General features: G+C 45.2%; 1 protein-coding gene across 1 annotated transcript in view; it reads left to right on the forward strand.

Moving 5' to 3' along the window:
• The window catches only part of jazf1b (JAZF zinc finger 1b), a 380,857-nt gene that overhangs the window by 321,495 nt on the left and 38,793 nt on the right, over positions 1–20,569 (forward strand). The window lies entirely within an intron of this gene.

Below are 20,569 nucleotides of genomic sequence, written 5' to 3' on the forward strand. Positions count from 1 at the left end.
GGCTCTAAGATCTACGCAAAGCTCTGTGCAAGGCTGGTGCCGGACTCCTCCATGCTCCTTGACATTGCACTCAAGCTTTCTGGCAGGCCTTCAATGCACCAAGCATTTCATTGTGCATACCCGTCAGCATTCTTCTGTAGTCCGCCCCATCGAAGTCCTCAACTGAGTCCTCTGCAGCAGAACTTGTGTGCGATCTCACCCTCCGTGGAGTTGGCACCTGCGCTACCCTATCCCCTGCCCTGCTTGCAGCCAACTTGTGCCCAGTGACTCACCGTGTGCAAAACCTGCCTCTAAGCTTCCCTCTAAACTCCACGCAGTGCCAGTATCTGAGCTGGTGGCTGTGAGTGTCAGATCAAGTGACGGTGTTTCTTCTTCATTACTCTCCCCTCCCTCTTCTTCTTGCACCACTGGCTGACCAGGTTGGATTTCTTGGATCTCTGAAATGAGAGAGGCACGAGGGAAGCTTGTAAATCAGAAGAAATTGTGGAGTGAGGGGGAAGTGGGATGTGAGAAGGAGGATTACGTATGAGGATACAGGCATCTTGTTTTCTTTCAGCCCTGCCATTTCACAGGTGCTCAGCAATGTCTCTCCCAATGATGGCCAGCACCGTCTCCTGCATGGGGATCAGGTTATGCAGGCATGCTTGATCCCACCAGTTAGGTCCTGCTGGCACCGGTTGTGAACTACCTTTTCCTGCACGAGAAAGGGAAGTTTGTCAGTGAGTGTGGTGCAATGTGTTTGGGTGATATGCGTGTCAAAGTTTTTTAAAATTCGGTTATGGGATGTGGGCGCCGCTGGCAAGGCCAGCATTTATTGCTCATCCCTAATTGCCATTGAGAAGGTGATGGTAAGCTGCCTTCTTGAACCGCTGCAGTCCGTGTGGTGAAGGTACTCCCACAGTGCAGTTAGGGAGGGAGTTCCAGGATTTTGACCCAGCGATGATGAAGGAATGGCAATGTACTTCCAAGTCAGGATGGTGTGTGACTTGGAGGGGAACGTGGAGGTGGTGGTGTTCCAATGCGCCTGCTGCCCTTGTCCTTCTAGGTGGAAGAGGTCGCAGGGTTGGGAGGTGCTGCCGAAGAAGCCGTGGTGCAGTGCATCTTGTAGATGGTACACACTGCAGCCACGGTACGCCGGTGGTGAAGGGAGTGAATGTTTAAGGTGATGTATGGGGTGCCAATCAAGCGGGCTGCTTTGTCCTGGATGGTGTCAAGCTTCTTGAGTGTTGTTGGAGCTGCACTCATCCAGGCAAGTGGAGAGTATTCCATCACACTCCTGACTTGTGCCTTGTAGATGGTGGAAAGGCTTTGGGGAGTCAGGAGGTGAGCCACTTGCCACAGAATACCTAGCCTCTGACCTGTTCTTGTTGCCACAGTCTTTATGTGGCTGCTCCAGTTAAGTTTCTGGTCAATGGTGACCCCCTAGATATTGATGGTGGGGGATTCGGCGATGGTAATGCCGTTGAATGTCAAGGTGCGGTGATTAGACTCTCGCTTGTTGGAGATAGTTATTGCCTGGCACTTGTGTGGCGCAAATGTTACTTGCCACTTATAAGCCCAAGCCTGAACGTCGTCCAGGTCTTGTTGCATGTGGGCATGGACTGCTTCATTATCTGAGGAGTTGTGAATGGTACTGAACACTGTGCAGTCATCAGCGAACATTCCCATTTCTGACCTTATGTTGCGGGGAAGGTCATTGATGAAGCAGCTGAAGATAGTTGGGCCTAGGACACTGCCCTGAGGAGCTCCTGCAGCGATGTCCTGGGACTGTGATGATTGACCTTCAACCACCACAACCATCTTCCTTTGTGCTAGGTATGACTCCAGCCAGTGGAGAGTTTTCCCCATGATTCCCATTGACTTCAGTTTTAATAGGGCTCCTTGATGCCACACTCAGTCAAATGCTGCCTTGATGTCAAGGGCAGTCACTCTCACCTCACCTCTGGAATTCAGCTCCTTTGTCCATGTTTGGACAAAGGCTGTAATGAGGTCTGGAGCCGAGTGGTCTTGGCGGAACCCAAACTGGGTATCTGAGCAGGCTATTGGTGAGTAAGTGCTGCTTGATAGCACTGTTGATGACACCTTCCATCACTTTGCTGATGCATTGAGAGTAGACTGATGGGGCGGTAATTGGCCGGATTGGATTTGTCCTGCTTTTTGTAGACAGGACATAACTGGGCAGTTTTCCACATTGTCGGATAGATGCCAGTGTTGTAGCTGTACTGGAACAGCTTGGCTAGAGGCGCGGCTAGTTCTGGAGCATGTCTTCAGCACGATAGCCGGGATGTTGTCGGGGCCCATAGCCTTTGCTGTATCCAGTGCGCTCAGCCGTTTCTTGATATCACGTGGAGTGAATCAAATTGGCTGAAGACTGGCTTCTGTGATGGTGGGGACCTCAGGAGTAGGCCGATAAGGATCATCTATTTGGCACTTCTGGCTGAAGATGGTCGCAAACGCTTCAGCCTTGTCTTTTGCACTCACGTGCAGGGCTCCACCATCATTGAGGATGGGGATATTCATGGAGCCTCCTCCTCCCGTCGTTGTTTAATGGTCCACCACCATTCACGACTGGATGAGGCAGGACTGCAGAGCTTTGACCTGATCTGTTGATTATGGGATCGCTTAGCCCTGTCTATAGCATGCTGCTTCCGCTTTTTAGCATGCATGTAGTCCTGTGTTGCAGCTTCCCCAGGTTGGCACCTCATTTTTAGGTACGTCTGGTGCTGCTCCTGGCATGTTCTTCTACACTCCTTATTAAACCAGAGTTGGACCCCTGGCTTGATGGTAATGGTAGAGTGAGGGATATACCAGGCCATGAGGCTACAGATTGTGGTGGAATACAATTCTGCTGCTGCTGATGGCACCTCATGGTGGCCCAGTTTTGAGCTGCTAGATCTGTTTTGAATCTATCCTATTTAGCACGGTGGTAGTGCCACACAACATGATAGAGGGTGTCCTTGTCTCCACAATGACTGTGCGGTGGTCACTGCTACCAATACTTCGTGGATAGCTGCATCTGTGACAGGTAGATTGGTGAGGACGAGGCCAAGTAGGTTTTTCCCTCGTATTGGTTCTCTCACCGGCCCAGACTGGCAGCTATGTCCTTCAGGACTCGGCCAGCTCAGTCAGTAGTGGTGCTACCGAGCCACTCTTGGTGATGGACATTGAAGTCCCCCACCCAGAGTACATTCTGTACCCTTGCTACTCTCAGTGCTTCTTCCAAGTGGTGTTCAACATGGAGGATTGCTGAGGGAGGGCCGTAGGTGGTAATCAGCAGGAGGTTTCCTTGCCCATACTTGACCTGAAGCCCTGAAACATCATGAGGTCCGGAGTCAATGTTGAGGACTTCCAGCACCACTCCTTCCCAACTGTATACCAATGTGCCGGCACCCCTGGTGGGTCTGTCCTGCCAGTGGGACAGGACATACCCAAGGATGGTGATGGAGGAGTTTGGGACATTGGCTGAAAGGTATGATTCTGTGAGTATGACTATGTCAGACTGTTGCTTGACTAGTCTGTGGAACAGCTCTCCCAATTTTGGCACAAGTCCCCAGATGTTAGTGAGGAGGGCTTTGCTAGGTCGACTGGGCTGGGTGTGCCATTGCCGTGTCCATAGCCGGTGCTGAGGTCGATGCCTGGTGGTCCGTCCGGTTGTATTCTTATTATTGTGTTTCGTAGCGGTTTGTTACAACTGCTTGCTAGGCCAGTTCAGAGGGCAGTTAAGGCTTCTGGATTACTAACCCAGTGACATTACCATTATGCTACCGATCCCGACTAGCTGATAGTGTGTGCAAGCTGAGAAATGTGGGTGTGAGGCTTACAGCAGTGGTAAGTGTGTGAGGGTGAGGTATGAGTCGTGTTTCGTAGAAGATTGTTGGTAGGTGAGTGATGGGAGTGTGGTGCATTGAGCAGTGTGTGAAGCTAGTGGTGCAGATGGTGCGATATGGCATTTGAAGATGAATTTACTGACCTTGACTACTCGTGTGAGATCATTAAACTTCTTCCTGCGCTGCGTCCAAGTCCTCAGGGCTAAACTGCTGGCATTCACACAGCGGCTATCTACTCCCAATGGACTTTACACATTTGCCTGGAGGGCCTCCTGGCCCCCTGTGGAAACACCACCTCACTCCTCGGGTTGACCTCCTGCTCCAAAGCCTCCAGTGCTACATCGGATATCCTAGTCACACGTTCTCTCCGGTGTTGTGACATAATTTTTGTTTTCTCCTCCTCTTGCTCTTTTCCCCAGCCAGTTCAATGACCTGCTACAGGCAGAATGCACCTCCCCTTTAAGAGGTGCAGACTGCTTTTAAGAAATGTAAGCTCGCTTTGGTGCTAGCCTCGCACGAGTTTAGGCCCCCTGCTGAATGTTCAGCCACTCAGCAACATGTTCACCACTGGGCTGAACGCTGCAATCATGCTAATCAACAGGCAGCAGGAAGTTCATGTGCCGCCTGCATTCCTTTGAACGGGCGCAGGTTGATCGCGTATCACGATACCCGCACCCGTTTTCGGGGGCAAATGAATTTCTAGGCCATCACGTTTTTTGTTGATAGAATATACCTGGACAATCTTCTACATTGTTGGGTAGATGCCATTTCATCGCTGTTCTGGAATACGTTGGCTAATGGAGAAGCTAGCTCTGGTGCATAGGTCTTCAGCACTACCATCAGGATGTTGTCAGGGCCCATAGTCTTTGCTGTGTCAGGTACACTCAGCCACTTTTTAATATCATGTAGAGTAAACTGAATTGGCTGGACACTGGCAACTATGATAGTGGGGACCCCAGGAGGAGGCTGATTAGGATCATCCACTTGGCACTTTTGGCTGAAGATGCTTGCAAAAACTTCAGCCTTTGTCACATCCTGGGTTCCATCTTGGTTGACGATAAGGATGTTCATGCAGTTTCCTCCTGCTGGTTGCATGCTTTCCACCACCATTCTCAAGAGGATTTGGTAGGGCTTCAGAGCTTTGCTCTCTTGCATTGGTTGTGGCATCACTTAGCTCTGTCTGTAGCCTGCTGCTTTTGGTGTTCAACATGCAGGTAGCCCTGTGTAGTTGGTACCTCATTCTAAGTTATGCTTGGTGCTGTGCCTGGCACACCCTTCTACACTCCACCAAACCAGGGTTGGTCTCCCAGCTCGTTGGTGAGGGAGCAGTTAGGAATGTGCCAGGCCATAAGGTTACAGATTGTGGTGTTGTACAATTCTGTGCAGCTGTTCATGGTCCACAACGCCTCATGAATGCCCAATTTTGGGTTTCTAGATCTATCCTTAGTCTGTCCCACTTAGCATGCTGGTAGTCCCACACTACACAATGATGTCACATCTGCCCCGGAGAGGCAAAATAATTCATTTGTAATCCTTCAAATAAATTGTCTATCCTACAAACATTTTCACTGCCCTTAAAAAGGCTTTTTATCCACCATGACATGTGGATTCTGTCATTAGGTGCACCAAATCTAGAACCTGTCATTTTTCTGAAGTGAAAAGCTGTGAATTCTCAGTGGTTGAATTAATTTTAACCTCATGGAATGGAGTCTATAAGGATAGGATTCCTGGTATTGTAGTCATCTATAACCTAACTATGCTGTTAGGATGGTTGAGATCATCACCAATCCGAACAGAATGCTAAATTACATTGCAAAGTTCTATTACTCCCCTTCCCTATCCTCCACCATCCCATTTATTCTTCCTAATCCTGACTGACACTAAACAAGATTTCTTTCTCAACAAGAAACAATTCAGGAAGATCGATTTCAAATGTGTAACCCCCACTGAGGGAGAATAAAATGGAGCATGGAGAATAAATAGTTAATATGAGACATGTGGATTACTTAAAGTATGCTGTTATATGGTTTACAAGCCTCATACCTTTCTACACCCTCAATTTGTCCTATTAAAGGCATCAAATCTGCCAGGCTAGCAAAAGATGTTTGGGGATATTTGGATATCCAAAGGCACAGGGTCTCAGTCCAATTAAAATTACATTTTCCAGCCTCATGCTGAAATACAATATGTAGGGTCAAAGTCATTCCTTTTTGTAGTGAAACAGACTTCTGATAGCTCCCCAGGTAAAGATATCATGAATAGCTTTTTGCCTTGGCACATATAGTCTTGTGTGGAAATATTTTACAGTGGAATTAATATTAACATGATGCCTGAAGCATAGTCTTCATTATTCTATTTTTGGTGTCACAGCTACCACAGTCACCTGTATTCTCTGGAGACGTAGGGGGAGAAATTCAGTAGCGCCCAGGAAGGGGCGCTAACTTTTGAGAAGTTGGAAATTTAACGTCAGGAATCTCGCTGCCCGCTAAATTCAATCTCAGCACTCAAAGAATGCAGGGGGTCGCCAAATCAGGCGCTAATGGCGTAGGTGAGTGGCAGTAGGCTCCAAACAATAACGAATATGAGGTGTTGTGTAATCGGAAGTGAGCATTGGCGCAGGTGCCTTCCAGCCGTTAAAGGGGAGGGTCACTGGAGTCTGCACACCAGCCCCCAATGGTCCGGAGTGCAGAACGGCGATATGATGTGAGATGAAATGCAAAGTGCTTTGACGACCTGCAACAGTCCGGGGACTAAGCAGCCTTTATTTGGCTGCAGATACATCGTGCGCTCTCTGCCACTCATAACTGACCTTTGGAATGGAAAGTCCTTGACAGCTGGGGAGCATCCCTTTAAGTAGCACGCCGCAAGCCAGCTGGTTCACGCCACCACTCCCTGGCACTGTCAGCGTGAGGTGGTAAGGCAGGGGGCGCTACTGAAGTTTGCAGATCGGGCGCCCAGTGACGTCACGCTCTGCATGGCGAAAGGGACCGAGGTGCTGTTATTGCTGCTGCTACGGGGCCGGCGAATTTGCCATGCGACGTGGGATTCGCCCCGCAGCAGCGCCCCCGCCCTGTGTTTATCTGGTAATTTTTTTTGCAGTGGTGTCATTCATTTTATTTAGCAAATATTGATACCAATACATTGTCAGGAAAATCTCACATAAGTCAATTCTTGACTTGTAGATTTTGAAGAGAAACTGAAGTTTGGTAGGAAATTGATTAGATACAGAGAATGGCCTAGAAATTCAGTGGGCTGCGCCACCCGTTAGCGCCCAAAGAGGGTACTTAGTGGGTTTTACGCCACTGGCCACGCCTCCCGCTAAATTTAGCGGGACACTAATGGCGACGCTAGCCGTTAGCGCTGCGCCGCTACCGATGACGTCATCGGTGTGCGCAGCGCCCCGCTACCGCCCCGATCGTGAAATTTGGTAGTGCCCCCTGCTTTAACGCCGGTCGCAATTTGCGACCGGTTCAGGGGGGCCTACCTGCGGCGGTAGAGGCGCTGAGGTGCGGGGCGGCCATTTTTTTTGCTGGCTGCCTGCCAGCACCTCTCCGCGCCGCCGTCCCTGGCCTCCTGAGCCCCCCCCCCCCGCGGAGTGCCGGCTGTGTCCCAAGAGCCCGGCACTTCTCCTCGGTGCCAGGCTCTTTTGCCGGCACTCGCGCTCTTCGAGCTTGCTGCAGCAGACCCCTCCCCTTTAAGAAGGGGAGGAAGGCCTGCAGTACCGCAGCGCGCCGTGCCGCAGCGTGTGGCGCTGCGGCACATTGCACTGCGAACATCAGTTGCAGCGCCCCAAGAGGGATGCAGGGCGCCCCGAGTAGCGCCGCGCTTCCCTCTTGGGCGCGCAAACTGAATTTGTGGCGAGGCTGGCGTCCCAAACGGAGCACCAGTGAATTTCTAGGCCAATATGTTTTAACTACCCATAAATGAAGCTGACCAGATAATTAGCATGTAACTGTCATGAACGAATTGTGATCAGTCTCACATATGGAGATAATTGTATATCATTGTGCGCGTGACACATTCTGTTAGAATGCTTATAATAAAAATACGAGTAATAGTTACATTCATAACATGCTTTATCATTTTGAAATGTCTTAAAACGCTTAACACATTTAGTTCCCTTTTAAGTGCAGTGATATGTCATATTATAGTTGGCTCACAACAGTAAAAAGTAATTTTGTATGATAAACTACAGAAGATCAATTAGTGTCTGTTTATGATGTCATTGTTATTGACCGTATATGTAGGATTTGTGTTTTATTGGTCTTTCCCTACATAAGTCTTATATGAAATACAACAGCGAATACGGGAAAAACAGAACAGGTCAGTCAGCAACAGAATGAGCAAATCAAGTTAAAATTTGGGTTCTGATGAATCATGTTCAAAATATTAACCTTTATTTCTCTGTATTTCAGTTACTGATTACTGTAACTAGCTTTTCATTTCCAGCATTTTTTCACTGTTATTTCAAATCTCCAGTGTTCATGCTTTTTCTTTTTGTCTTTGCTTTTGTATGGATGTTTATAATTTGGTCAAGCATTTTTACAGCTGGCAGTGTGATGTGACAAACATACGTTTATGAGGCTAATCATATTCCACTTCTGAGTTATCCAGTCACTCACTTATTTATCATATCCACTGCTGGTCATGATAAATATGTGAGCTGTAATAACCGAAAATCTAAATTAAACCAAATTCTTGAAATAAACTGAGCAAAATATGAAGAATATCACTGGTAGACTAATCAAAACTCATTCATGGCTACATTATTTGGGAGTTGACAAGTAGGAATATGCACTCTTAATATGCTTTGTGTCCAATGATAGACGGTAGGGACTTGATGGAGTTTCACTGACACATAACCTTGCATTCCTGCTGTTCATTAACTTAATTAGAGACATTATGAGCAGGATTCTACACTTGTGGATGATGCAAAATTGTGTCGTTTGACCAATTATTGGTCAGCTGAAAACTCTGGAGGGATTTTGGAGAGCAGCTTGGAAAATAATTGGCTGATGGTATTCAATGGAAACAAACGTAAGATGGTGCTAAAAACATAAAATAGTTCTGCAGACTGGAAATTAGGTGGTAATGGGTTACCACTTTGAGGAAGGTGCAACAAGTAAAGGATTTAGTGGTAGCAGGATACTGTTACATTTATCACAGAGCTAGAATTTTAGAAAAGTTAAAATGTAAAATCGAAAGAGGGGGCAGAGGAAAATTTGGCTGAAATCTTGGACACCTACCCAATTTTCAGGCCAACCCACCCAAAACAGGCTATTTAAATATGCAAATTGTAGTCCTACGATTGCTTGTAACGAAAGAGCTTGCATTTATGTAGCGCCTATCATGATCTCCGGACGTCCCAAAGCGCTTTACAGCCAACAAAGTACATATGAGAGGTGTAGTTACTGTTGTAATGTAGGGAAATGCTTGAACTCAAGAACTTTGGAGTTTTTATAAGATTTATGCTGCTCCTGGCTCCATAAAAATCTTCCCGCCTGGTGCCGGCCTGTTTTTGCCTTCTCCAGATCTTTTCTTCCCCTTGCCGGCTGACTCTATGTAGAAGCTTGCCAATTTTCCACTGTCCAAAACTGGAAAGCCGTGGCCTCCTCAGCTCGCCAGTAAAATTCAAATGAGGCCCGCAGTTGCAAATGGTTTGGGCCTCCCAACTGTGATCTTGGGCGGGTGCCAACTTTGCACCCGTTTTGGACTGAAGTTGAAAATTTCCCCCACCCCCAACAGCCTGTGTAAAGTAATTGGTCTTGGTATAGGTTGAATGATCAAAAAAGGTAGACCACTTTATAAGTATTGTCTTTAACTGAATCTTACAATATACCAAGTACATAGGCTGCCACTGGTTGGTTCTGTCTGCTTCTAATTTCCATGATCCATAATTGGGTATGTTTTTCTGAGTATAAAATAGCTTTAGGGTGCTCTTTTTTATAACTCCTCTTAACAAGGACTAGGCAATCAGGATATGTTACAGATACTGATTTTGTTGCAAATGTTAAGCTCAATTTGAGATGTAGACCTAACTGCTTATGCAGTGAAACCTAATTCTGACTGCAAATCAGATAAGGATCCTGAAGCTAATTTGCCATGTGTTAGCTCCATAGATGCTCAAGAACACTTGACGTACGTACAATTTATTATTAGCAAGTTCTGATCAGTTCAAGAAGTTTTATTTACTTCTATCTCACCTTTAAGAGCTCAGTCATTCAGACCAACAAATGGATTATCAGAGGTGGATAACATTTTTTTTCCAGTTTCAGCTCAAAATTAAAAATTTATTGCTGCAATTTGCTCCCCTCCCCCCCCAAACGATCGTCCACCCCCTCCCATCGCGATCTTCTGACCCCTGCAATCTTCCAACTGCCCCCACACAATGTTCCAACCCCCTCCCACGATCTGCCTCCTTCACCACAATCTGAACCAGCATCTCCCACTATGCCCCGATCTTTCCCTCCTTCTCTCCCTCCTCGCTGCAGCGCACCATACCCCGATCTTTTCCATTTGTCGGGGACCGTTCCCTGCGGTCCCCAGCTGCGGCCTTCCACCATTGGCTTTCACGTCCTGCTGCTGGCCAGCCTCTCAATCTGTCTGGCTGCCGTGCAAGAAACAGAGTAAAAAAATGATAGTGAGGTCCAATAAATTCGGCGGGACCACCGAGTTGCCGGCATTTCCGGGTTCTCCACTGCAATCACGTGGCCCCGCTCCCTCCCCGTAAATATTGGGGTCACGGGGACAAGTTCCACATGTCCATTTATGACACCTAGAACTACCTCTCTACTACCTCTCTCGACCCCCCCGCACACCCCCACTGCCTGTGTGTGGACAGAATGCTTGTCCGACATCCAGTCCTGGATAAGCAACAATTTCCTCCAGTCAAACACTGGGAAGACTGAAGTCATTGGGGTAGAAATTGCGGTCGGAGGCGTACCTCTGGAGTATGCCACCGACCCGCAAAACAAATCCGAACCTACCTCCAAACATCCAGGCTGCGGAGAGTTCCGGTCTCGGGCCTCCAGGCAGACATCAGCATAAAAGCCCAGGGACGCAGGCGGTTCGGAAGCGTCCCTGATCATGTAGGCCCGGTCCTCCATTGAGAAAGGAGGATTCCATTGCAATCATTTATGAAGGAAATTTCCTAACGAGATCCCCAAATAATTATACAATTCTAATAAATATAAATGTACTGAATTTCAATTATTCATAACTCTCTTCATTGCACAATTTTATTTTTTGATAAATAATTTTAAACGTTAATATTTGCATAAACTAATTTAAATTGTATGTTCTTCATTTTTGATTTTTAAATGTTTAATTCAAGGCTTATATATACTCTTACGCTGATAAAAGCAGGGCCTACGCCTGCATTTACCAGCCATAAGAGTTTTGTGGGCAATTGCTGGGCAGTTGTTGAGCAAATAGCCCAACTCTGCGCCAGCAATACAATGTTTCAATGCGGTTCGTATAATCTGTCAAGGTGTACCTTGACAGATCGCAAGTTCCGGATTTCTACCGGAAATTGCGGGGCCTTACAAATGGATTTACACTGTCAAGGAGACCGCAATTTCAGGGCCATTGTCTTTGGCCCCTGCCACATTGACCTCAGTGAAAATATAAATCGGAAGAGATGTAAAAGGAGCTGTCGATTTGCTATCACTGATTTTACACTCATACAAAGTCAAAATTTCCCCCAGTGTAACAGATGGGTGCCCATTGTTCCTCTGTTTTGCATCCCAAAAATAGGTACACATTGAGCATGAAACAGGAACATTGAAGCAAAGGAAAAATGAGGAGATAAAAACATTTTAGTTAGCAAAAGAAACCACCCCTATCCGTGTTAAAAATTGATTGAGCAGCTATTTATAATGGCTTAGGCATCAGACTAGGGTCCTTTTCATCTAAAGTGAGTTAAGGGTGCCTATGATCCATTAATGAAAGCCATTTCTTTGCACCTTTTGATTTCAATCATAACCAGCTAACTGAAAACCTGCTGTGGTTGGGCTGCTCATATGTTAAATATTTGGCAGTCTTTCCTTGTTGCCCTAAAGGAAAAAGATCAGTGGGAGGTAGCTCCTAGCCAACTGACTTTTATTTTAAATATATATGCTTTAAACCAGTCCGTCTGTAATATTTCTGCTGTACTTCATGCATGGTGCTGAATCTCACACACATAAGTTTATATTGTTTGATCGAGAGAAATGTCACCTCGAAACTTGGTAAACTGCACTTTGTTTTTGTAAATGTTAGTTGTCAAAGCTGTAAATCATTTAAATTCTTGAGCCCTAGGTTTCAGTGCTTCAAATCCCCACACGCCCAATGGAATGCACGTGCTTTTTACAGTGGAAGGGGAAAAAAATACAGCTTTTAATTATTTTCCCTCATTTTTCAGTGCAACGTATATATAGGAACTTCTGCCACTGCAGCCACGGTGCGCCGGTGGTGGAGGGAGTGGATGTTTAAGGTGGTGGATGGGGTGCCAATCAAGCGGGCTGCTTTGTCCTGGATGGTGTCGAGCTTCTTGTGTTGTTGGAGCTGCACTCATCCAGGCAAGTGGAGAGTATTCCATCACATTCCTGACTTGTGCCTTGTAGATGGTGGAAAGGCTTTGGGGAGTCAGGAGGTGAGTTACTCGCCGCAGAATACCCAGCCTCTGACCTGCTCTTGTAGCCACAGTATTTATGTGGCTGGTCCAGTTAAGTTTCTGGTCAATTGTGACACCCAGGATGTTGATGGTGGGGATTTGACAATGGTAATGCTGTTGAATGTCATGGGGAGGTGGTTAGACTCTCTCTTGTTGGAGATAGTCATTGCCCGGCACTTGTGTGGCACAAAAGTTACTTGCCACTTATCAGCCCAAGCCTGAATGTTGTCCAGGTCTTGTTCCATGCGAGCAGACTGATTCATTATCTGAGGTGTTGCGAATGGAACTGAACACTGTGCAATTTATCAATGAACATCCCCACTTCTGACCTTATGTCGGAGGGAAGGTCATTGATGAAGCAGCTGAAGGTGGTTGGGTCTAGGAGGAACGCTCTGCCCTGAGGAACTCCTATAGCGATGTCCTGGGGCTGAGATGATTGGCCTCCAACAACCACAACCATCTTTCTGTGTGCTAGGTATGACTTCAGCCAGTGGAGAGTTTCCCCCCTGATTCCAGTTGACTTCAGTTTTGCTAGGGCTCCTTGATGCCACACTCAGTCAAATGCTGCCTTGATGTCAAGGGCAGTCACTCTCAACTCACCTCTGTAATTCAGCTCTCTTGTCCATGTTTGGACCAAGTTTGTAATGATTCTGTTGGTTACCACATCAATAAAATGTTCAAATAACTTGATAATTTTTTAGTCCACAGTCATTTGTACAACGACAAACAGTAGATTGATAGATCTAGAGCAAGAAGGCATAGATGCAAGATTTAAAGTAAGAGGATTAGGACAAAAAGCAGGAGAATTTTTTTTTACTCAGAGGGTTGAGGGGCTGTGGAATACACTGCCAGAGTTAGAGATTGAAGCAGAGACCATGTCAACATTTAAGAATAGGTTAGATAGGTAGTTGAAGGAAAGGGGAATAAGGGTTATGGGAACATATAGGACTACTGTTCGTGTGGAGGCTAGCACCAAAATGGACTGGTTGGGCAGAACAACCTACATATAAGAACTGGTACGACTACAGTACTATGCTAGCCACCGGGAATACCAGATACAGTAATGGAAAGTCATAATGATGTAGTTTAGGTACTCAATTGATCATGAAAGTACCATGCATATCAGGTGAACATGTTAAAATCCTGCCTGTCTCACGAGGAAATGTCACTGAATATTGTCACAGCCCTGGACGACATAGAGGAAGGCAAAATCATAGATCTCTTATTCAGTTCTTTAAAAAGTTTACCAAAAAAATGTTCATGCCAAATCACTGATACAAGCTTGGGTGTAGATAGGCCTATTGTATCTTGTCAATGTTGGATAGGTCTCAGTCGACTTTACCTTGGCCTATGGTTTCAAAATCTGCAATCAATGTCAGGGATCCTACCCAGTGACTGAATACTACAACACCTGTCTGTTGCCTTCTATTGTTATATGACTCATTTGAAATATGAAGCCTGCTTGAAGTTCAGCAGGCTTAACACAACTGACTCAGTCACTAGAAGATTATCTTAGCTACCATGATATCAAAGCTCGATTCCTGCAGGTTGTAGGGACGCCTCAAGTTCTAGTTCCACACATTAGTATTGATTCATTCCCAAATCAGCTAAGGAATGAAATGTTAGTAGAGAACTTTCTGAGAATTGCTCTGAAGGGATGCATAGGAGAAGCCACGTTCTGTGTTGCGTACCTAACCACAAGAGGGGATCAAGGTCATATGGGACCCAGCATAACACCTGCAACATGTTGTCTGTTAATCTAACAGATCATGGTTCTGTTTTTGTCCCATACTCTTACAACAGTTCTGTTGCACTGTCAAAACAGCTCAGAATCAGTCATGCTGCTTACAGCTCATGTCTGGTGATGAGCCAGATATCATACGGGAGGGATTGTTCCCTGGGTTTGAGCTATAGTACCACACTGCCACCTCTTGTACTACCCGGCACTTCCTCCCATAACCAGAGGGCACTCCAGAGAGGCATTGCATCATATAATTTTTCAGAGTAGTGGTTCTTAATATTGTCAGATGCTTGGACAAACGTGGAGCCAGGCTGTAGCCTCCACTTTGTATTCTCTTCTGCAATGCAGGACAGTGATTCTCTTAGCTAGCTCAGAGATATAGAGAGAGGGGACATTTTGAATACTGAGGTATAGAAGTTACTGATTTAAGCCACAGAAAAGTTGCTGTCAGGCATCAAATTACCAGATTTTATTCCAATTTCTCTGCAGTTCCTAACAGTAAAGGGTTTTTGACCAATTATGAACCTTGGGGCCGTTACTTCCTTCCAATCGTCAACTTGGATCAGTGGTAGTACTCTCCCCTCTGAGTCAGCAGGTTGTGGGTTCAAGCTCTACTACAGCCCAGGCGCATACAAACTGTACAGTACTGAGGGAGGGAGGGCTGTCTTTTGGTTGAGACATTCGACTAAAGTCCCATTTTTGTTCAGGTGGACATAAAAAAAAAATCATATGGCACTATTCTCCTGGTATCCTGACCAATATTCGTCCTTAAACCAGAATAACTGATCATCTCAGGTGTTTGTAAAAGTGAGACCCGCAAAGGCCCAGACCAACCCCAAAAGTCTGTAGACAATAACCATGAAATTGGCCCTCTTATAAGGGAGGTTGATATTTTCAGCCAGTCGTGCTGTTGCCTTCTCTTAGTGACCATCATACTGGTCCAAACTCTTTCTGCTTTATTATAATTATCTGACCCGCCCCACCCCCCCCGACCCCCGACCCCAAATACTATGGCAGGTTCAAGCCCTAGTTCCGCCATAGTTACAGCATTGGAGAGCAATCACAGATTTTCAGCCATAGTAGATCTTACATCCATAATAATATCAAACCAGCTAGTTGCTATTGGGTGTTTGCTCACTTATCTAAAGCAAACTAGGCTATGCAAAGCAGTTTGTTTATGAGGTAGGTTGTACATGGCGTCAACATGAACACTTCAAATGCAATGTGCTAACACATGTACCCCATACCGCACAGTGTGCCGGAACATCTAGTTAGGGAGCACCGGAGATGCTGAACCAGGAAGTAGGATAGCTACCCCAGAGCCCAAGATCATCACTAGTAGTGTTGTGTCCTGTGACTTAACATCTTTGGTTTAACATTTCGTCTGAGATACAATACCTCTGACAGTGCAGCACTCCATTAGTACTACAATGAAGTGTCAGCCTAGATTATGTGCTCAAGTCCTTGAGTGTGCTGCCATTGAACCAAGCTGACACTTAAGTGGTTTAGTCAGTTGAGGCAGAAAATACTTTAGAAAAGCTGAAACATGCTGTGTGTGCAGACCTAATCCTATATTTCCCAACTATTCTCACGCTTTAACATTTCAAGTAAATGACCTCAGAGAGGAGTACCCAGTTGTAAGCTACTGACATACAAGATGCCTAATTATACAATTGAGAAAGAAAGTTTAAGTGTCATTTGGGCATTGCAGAAGCTACAACCATACTTATACAGAGCTACTTTTACAGTATATTTTGACCACGGTCCCTCAGTGTGATTACAATCAACTTGTGATAAATATGCTTGTCTGTCACAGCATGGTGTTCCAACATCACTGTGGCTCCCAAAGTAGGAATGCTGATACTCTGTAGATTTGAATCTCACAAGCACCATGTCAGTGGCACTCTTACATATGGAGTTAAAAAATGGATAGTTAAGTGACAAATATGAATCAGTTCTGCCTTGTTTTGGTCTGGCAGATATCCCTATAAATCAGGTATAATAGGTGAGATTTTAAAAAGCTACCTGCAGCCTTAAACCAATTTTGTTACATATGTTGCAAAGTTTGTTGTTATAGATACCCTGGTAACAGACTTGAGAAAGAATCTTAACACTCAATTTTTAAATATATACAAACTTTGTGATTGGTTCAGTTATGAATCTGACAACCTATTATATCTTGAATGCAGCTGACAGTTACAAATTTCTAATCAGCCTTGGCAACAGGTCGAGAGCTATAACAAGAAGCAAACTGAGAAGCTGAATATAATTGAATCAAAAAAACTGAGGTCACTGAGAGGCAGGTAGATTTTAGCTGGTTTCCATCTGCCAATAACCTTTTGTCAGGTCTGGAGTCACCAGATACAAAGCACCAAAAAATGTAGATTAAAAAAGGGGAGAAGACTGAAAAATGTAACAGCCACTTTCCAGAACAAGAGCCTACTGGAATTTTGTTGGTGATTGCAAGCAACAAGCAGTACATCTTGGCAGACTATTGATCACCTGGTAGGGATCTCTCGTCAGTTTTTGCTTACTGCATTATATTCTAGGAAGAAACTGAGGAAATACTATTTGATGTGAAATTCTAGCTTGTCACCGGGCAGCACGGTGGCACAGTGGTTAGCACTGTTGCCTCACAGTGGTTAGCACTGTTGCCTCACAGTGCCAGGGACCCGGCCTCGGGTGACTGTCTGTGTGGAGTTTGCACATTCTCCCCGTGTTTGCGTGGGTTTTCTCCGGGTGCTCCGGTTTCCTCCCACAGTCCAAAGATGTGCGGGTTAGGTTGATTGGCCATGATAAAAAAATTGACCCTTAGTGTTAGGGGGGATTAAATACGTGGGGTTACGGGGATAGGGCTTGGGTGGGATGGCTGTCGGTGTAGGGACCGGGTGCTAGGGTTTGGATGATCAGCCATGATCTCGTTGAATGGCAGAGAAGGGCCGAATGGCCTACTCCTGCTCCTATCTTCTATGTTTCTATTCTTCCTCGAGGTGGTTCCATCATTGGAGTTGGCTCTATGGGGTTTGTCCTGCTGTCTTCCAGGAGTTGTGCAATTCTTTCTGCCTTCATTTTAGTTTCACATTTGGAATCCTTCACTCTGGGGCATCAGTGATGCAGAGATCCATAGAAACATAGAAGATAGAAGCAGGAGTAGGCCATTCGGCCCCTCGAGCCTGCTCCGCCATTCAATGAGATCATGGCTGATCATCCAAATTCAGTACCCTGTCCCTGCCTTCTCTCCATATCCCTTGATCCCTTTAGCCTTAAGAAATATATCTAACTCCTTCTTGAATATATTTAATGAATTGGCCTCTACTGCCTTCTGTGGTAGAGAATTCCACAGGTTCACCACTCTCTGGGTGAAGAAATTCCTCCTCATCTCTGTCCTAAATGGCTTACCCCTTATCCTTAGACTGTGACCCCTGGTTCAAGAGAGCGAAAAATAAAAATGTCAGCGGAGAAGGCAATAGAGCAAGGTAGCAGTGGGGGAATTAAAAACCAGAGCGTGTCAGGAAGGGACAGAATATATAAAGATAAAGGTAAAGTAGTAAAGGGGGTAAAAGCAGAAATAAATTGTCACAAAACATATTTAAAAGTTCTTTATCTGAATGCATGCAGCATTCGTAACAAAATAGACGAGTTGATGGTACAAATAACTACACATGGGTATGATCTGGTGGCCATTACAGAAACATGGCTGCAAGGTGACCATGACTGGGAACTAAACATCCAGGGGTATTTGACTATTAGGAAGGACAGACAGGAAGGAAAGGGAGGTGGGGTGGCTATGTTAATAAAGGATGGAATCACTGCAATAGTGAGAAATGATATTGGGTCAAAGGATCAGGATAGTGAAACAGTTTGGGTGGAGATAATAATAAGGGAAAAAAGTCACTAGTGGGCGTAGTCTATAGGCCTCCTAACAGTTGCAACTCTATTGGTCGGAGTATAAATCAGGAAATAGTTGGGGCTTGTAATAAGGGAACAGCTATAATCATGGGAGATTTTAACTTTCATATTGACTGAACAAATCAAATTGGGCAGGGCAGCCTTGAGGAAGAGTTTATAGAGTGCATTAGGGACGGGTTCCTTGAGCAGTATGTTACTGAACCAACCAGGGGGCAGGCAATCTTAGATCTGGTCCTGTGTAATGAGACAGGATTAATAAAAAATGTCCTAGTAAAGGATCCCCTTGGAATGAGTGACCATAACATGGTTGAATTCCAAATTCATTTGGAGGGTGAGAGAGTTGGATCTCAAACCAGCGTACTAAGCTTAAATAAAGGAGACTATGAAGGTATGAGAGCAGAGTTGACTAAAGTGGACTGGGAAAATAGATTAAGGTGTAAGACGGTACATGAGCAGTGGTGTAAATTCAAGGAGATATTTCACAACTTTCAAGAATTTTTTTTTCCAGTGAGGAAAAAGGGGCGTAAAAGAAAATACAGCCATCCGTGGCTAAGTAAAGTAATAAAGGATAGTATCTGACTGAAAACAAGGGCATATAAAGTAGCCAAATCTAGTGGGAGGATAGAAGATTGGGAAGCATTTAAAAACCAGCAAAGAATAACTAAAAGATTAATCAAGAAAGGGAAGATAGATTATTAAAGTAAACTAGCAAAAAATATAAAAACAGATAGCAAGAGTTTCTACAGTTATATAAAAAGAAAAAGGGTGGCTAAAGTGAATGTTGGTCCTTTAGAGGACGAGACCGGGAAATTAGTAGTGGGGAACATGGAGATGGCAAAAACGCTGAACAAATATTTTGTATCAGTCTTTACAGTAGAGGACACTAAAAATATCCCATCACTGGACAAACAGGGGGCTATGGGGGGGAGGAGCTAAACACGGATCGAAATCACTAAGGAGATGGTACTCGGTAAGATAATGGGACTTAAGGCGGATAAATCCCCTGGACCTGATGGCTTACATCCTAGGGTCTTGAGAGAAGTAGCAGTAGGGATTGCGGATGCATTGGTGGTAATTTTCCAAAACTCCCTGGATTCAGGAAAGGTCCCAGCAGATTGGAAAACTGCTAATGTAACGCCCTTATTTAAAAAGGGAGGTAGACAAAAGGCTGGAAACTATAGACCAGTTAGCCTAACATCTGTGGTTGGTAAAATGTTGGAGTCCATTATTAAGGAAGCAGTAACAGGACATTTGGATAAGCATAATTTAATTGGACAGAGTCAGCATGGTTTTATGAAGGGGAAGTCATGTTTGACAAATTTGCTCGAATTCTTTGAGGACGTGACAAACAGGGTGGATAAAGGGGAACCAGTGGATGTGGTGTATTTGGACTTCCAAAAGGCATTTGACAAGGTGCCACACAAAAGATTACTGCACAAGATAAAAAATCATGGGATTGGGGGTAATATACTGGCATGGGTGGAAGATTGGCTATCTAACAGAAAACAGAGTTGGAATAAATGGTTCATTCTCGGGATGGCAATCAGTAACTAGTGGTGTTCCGCAGGGGTCAGTGCTGGGACCCCAACTCTTTACAATCTATATTAACAATTTGGAGGAGGGGACCAAGTGCAACATATCCAAGTTTGCTGACGATACAAAGATGGGAGGGAAAGCAGTGAGTGAGGAGCACATAAAAAACCTGCAAAAGGACATAGACAGGCTAAGTGAGTGGGCAGAAATTTGGCAGATGGAATATAATATTGGAAAGTGTGAGGTTATGCACTTTGGCAGAAAAAAATCAAAGAACAAGTTATTATCTAAATGGAGAGAAACTGCAAAGTGCTACAGTACAAAGGGATCTGGGGGGTCCTGGTGCATGAAACACAGAAGGTTAGTATGCAGGTACAGCAGGTGATCAGGAAGGCCAATGGAATCTTGGCTTTTATTGCAAGGGGGATGGAGTATAAAAGCAGGGAAGTCTTGCTTCAGTTATACAGGGTACTGGTGAGGCCACACCTGGAATACTGCGTACAGTTTTGGTTTCCATATTTAAGAAAAGATATACTTGCTCTTGAGGCGGTTCAGAGAAGGTTCACTCGGTTGATTCCGGAGATTAGGGGGTTGACGTATGAGGAAAGGTTGAGTAGGTTGGGCCTCTACTCATTGGAATTCAGAAGAATGAGAGGCGATCTTATCGAAACATATAAGATTGTGAGGGGACTTGATCGGGTGGATGCGGGGAGGATGTTTCCACTGATGGGTGAGACTAGAACTAGGGGGCGTAATCTTAGAATAAGGGGCCGCCCTTTCAAAACTGAGATGAGAAACTTCTTCACTCGGAGGGTAGTGAATCTATGGAATTTGCTACCTCAGAGAGCTGTGGAAGCTGCGACATTAAATAAATTTAAAACGGAGATAGACAGTTTCCTAGCTGAT

The sequence above is a fragment of the Somniosus microcephalus genome, chromosome 5 (genome assembly GCF_052327205.1).
Source record: "Somniosus microcephalus isolate GS21.2 chromosome 5, FLI_Smic_1.0, whole genome shotgun sequence".
Lineage (NCBI taxonomy): Eukaryota > Metazoa > Chordata > Chondrichthyes > Squaliformes > Somniosidae > Somniosus > Somniosus microcephalus.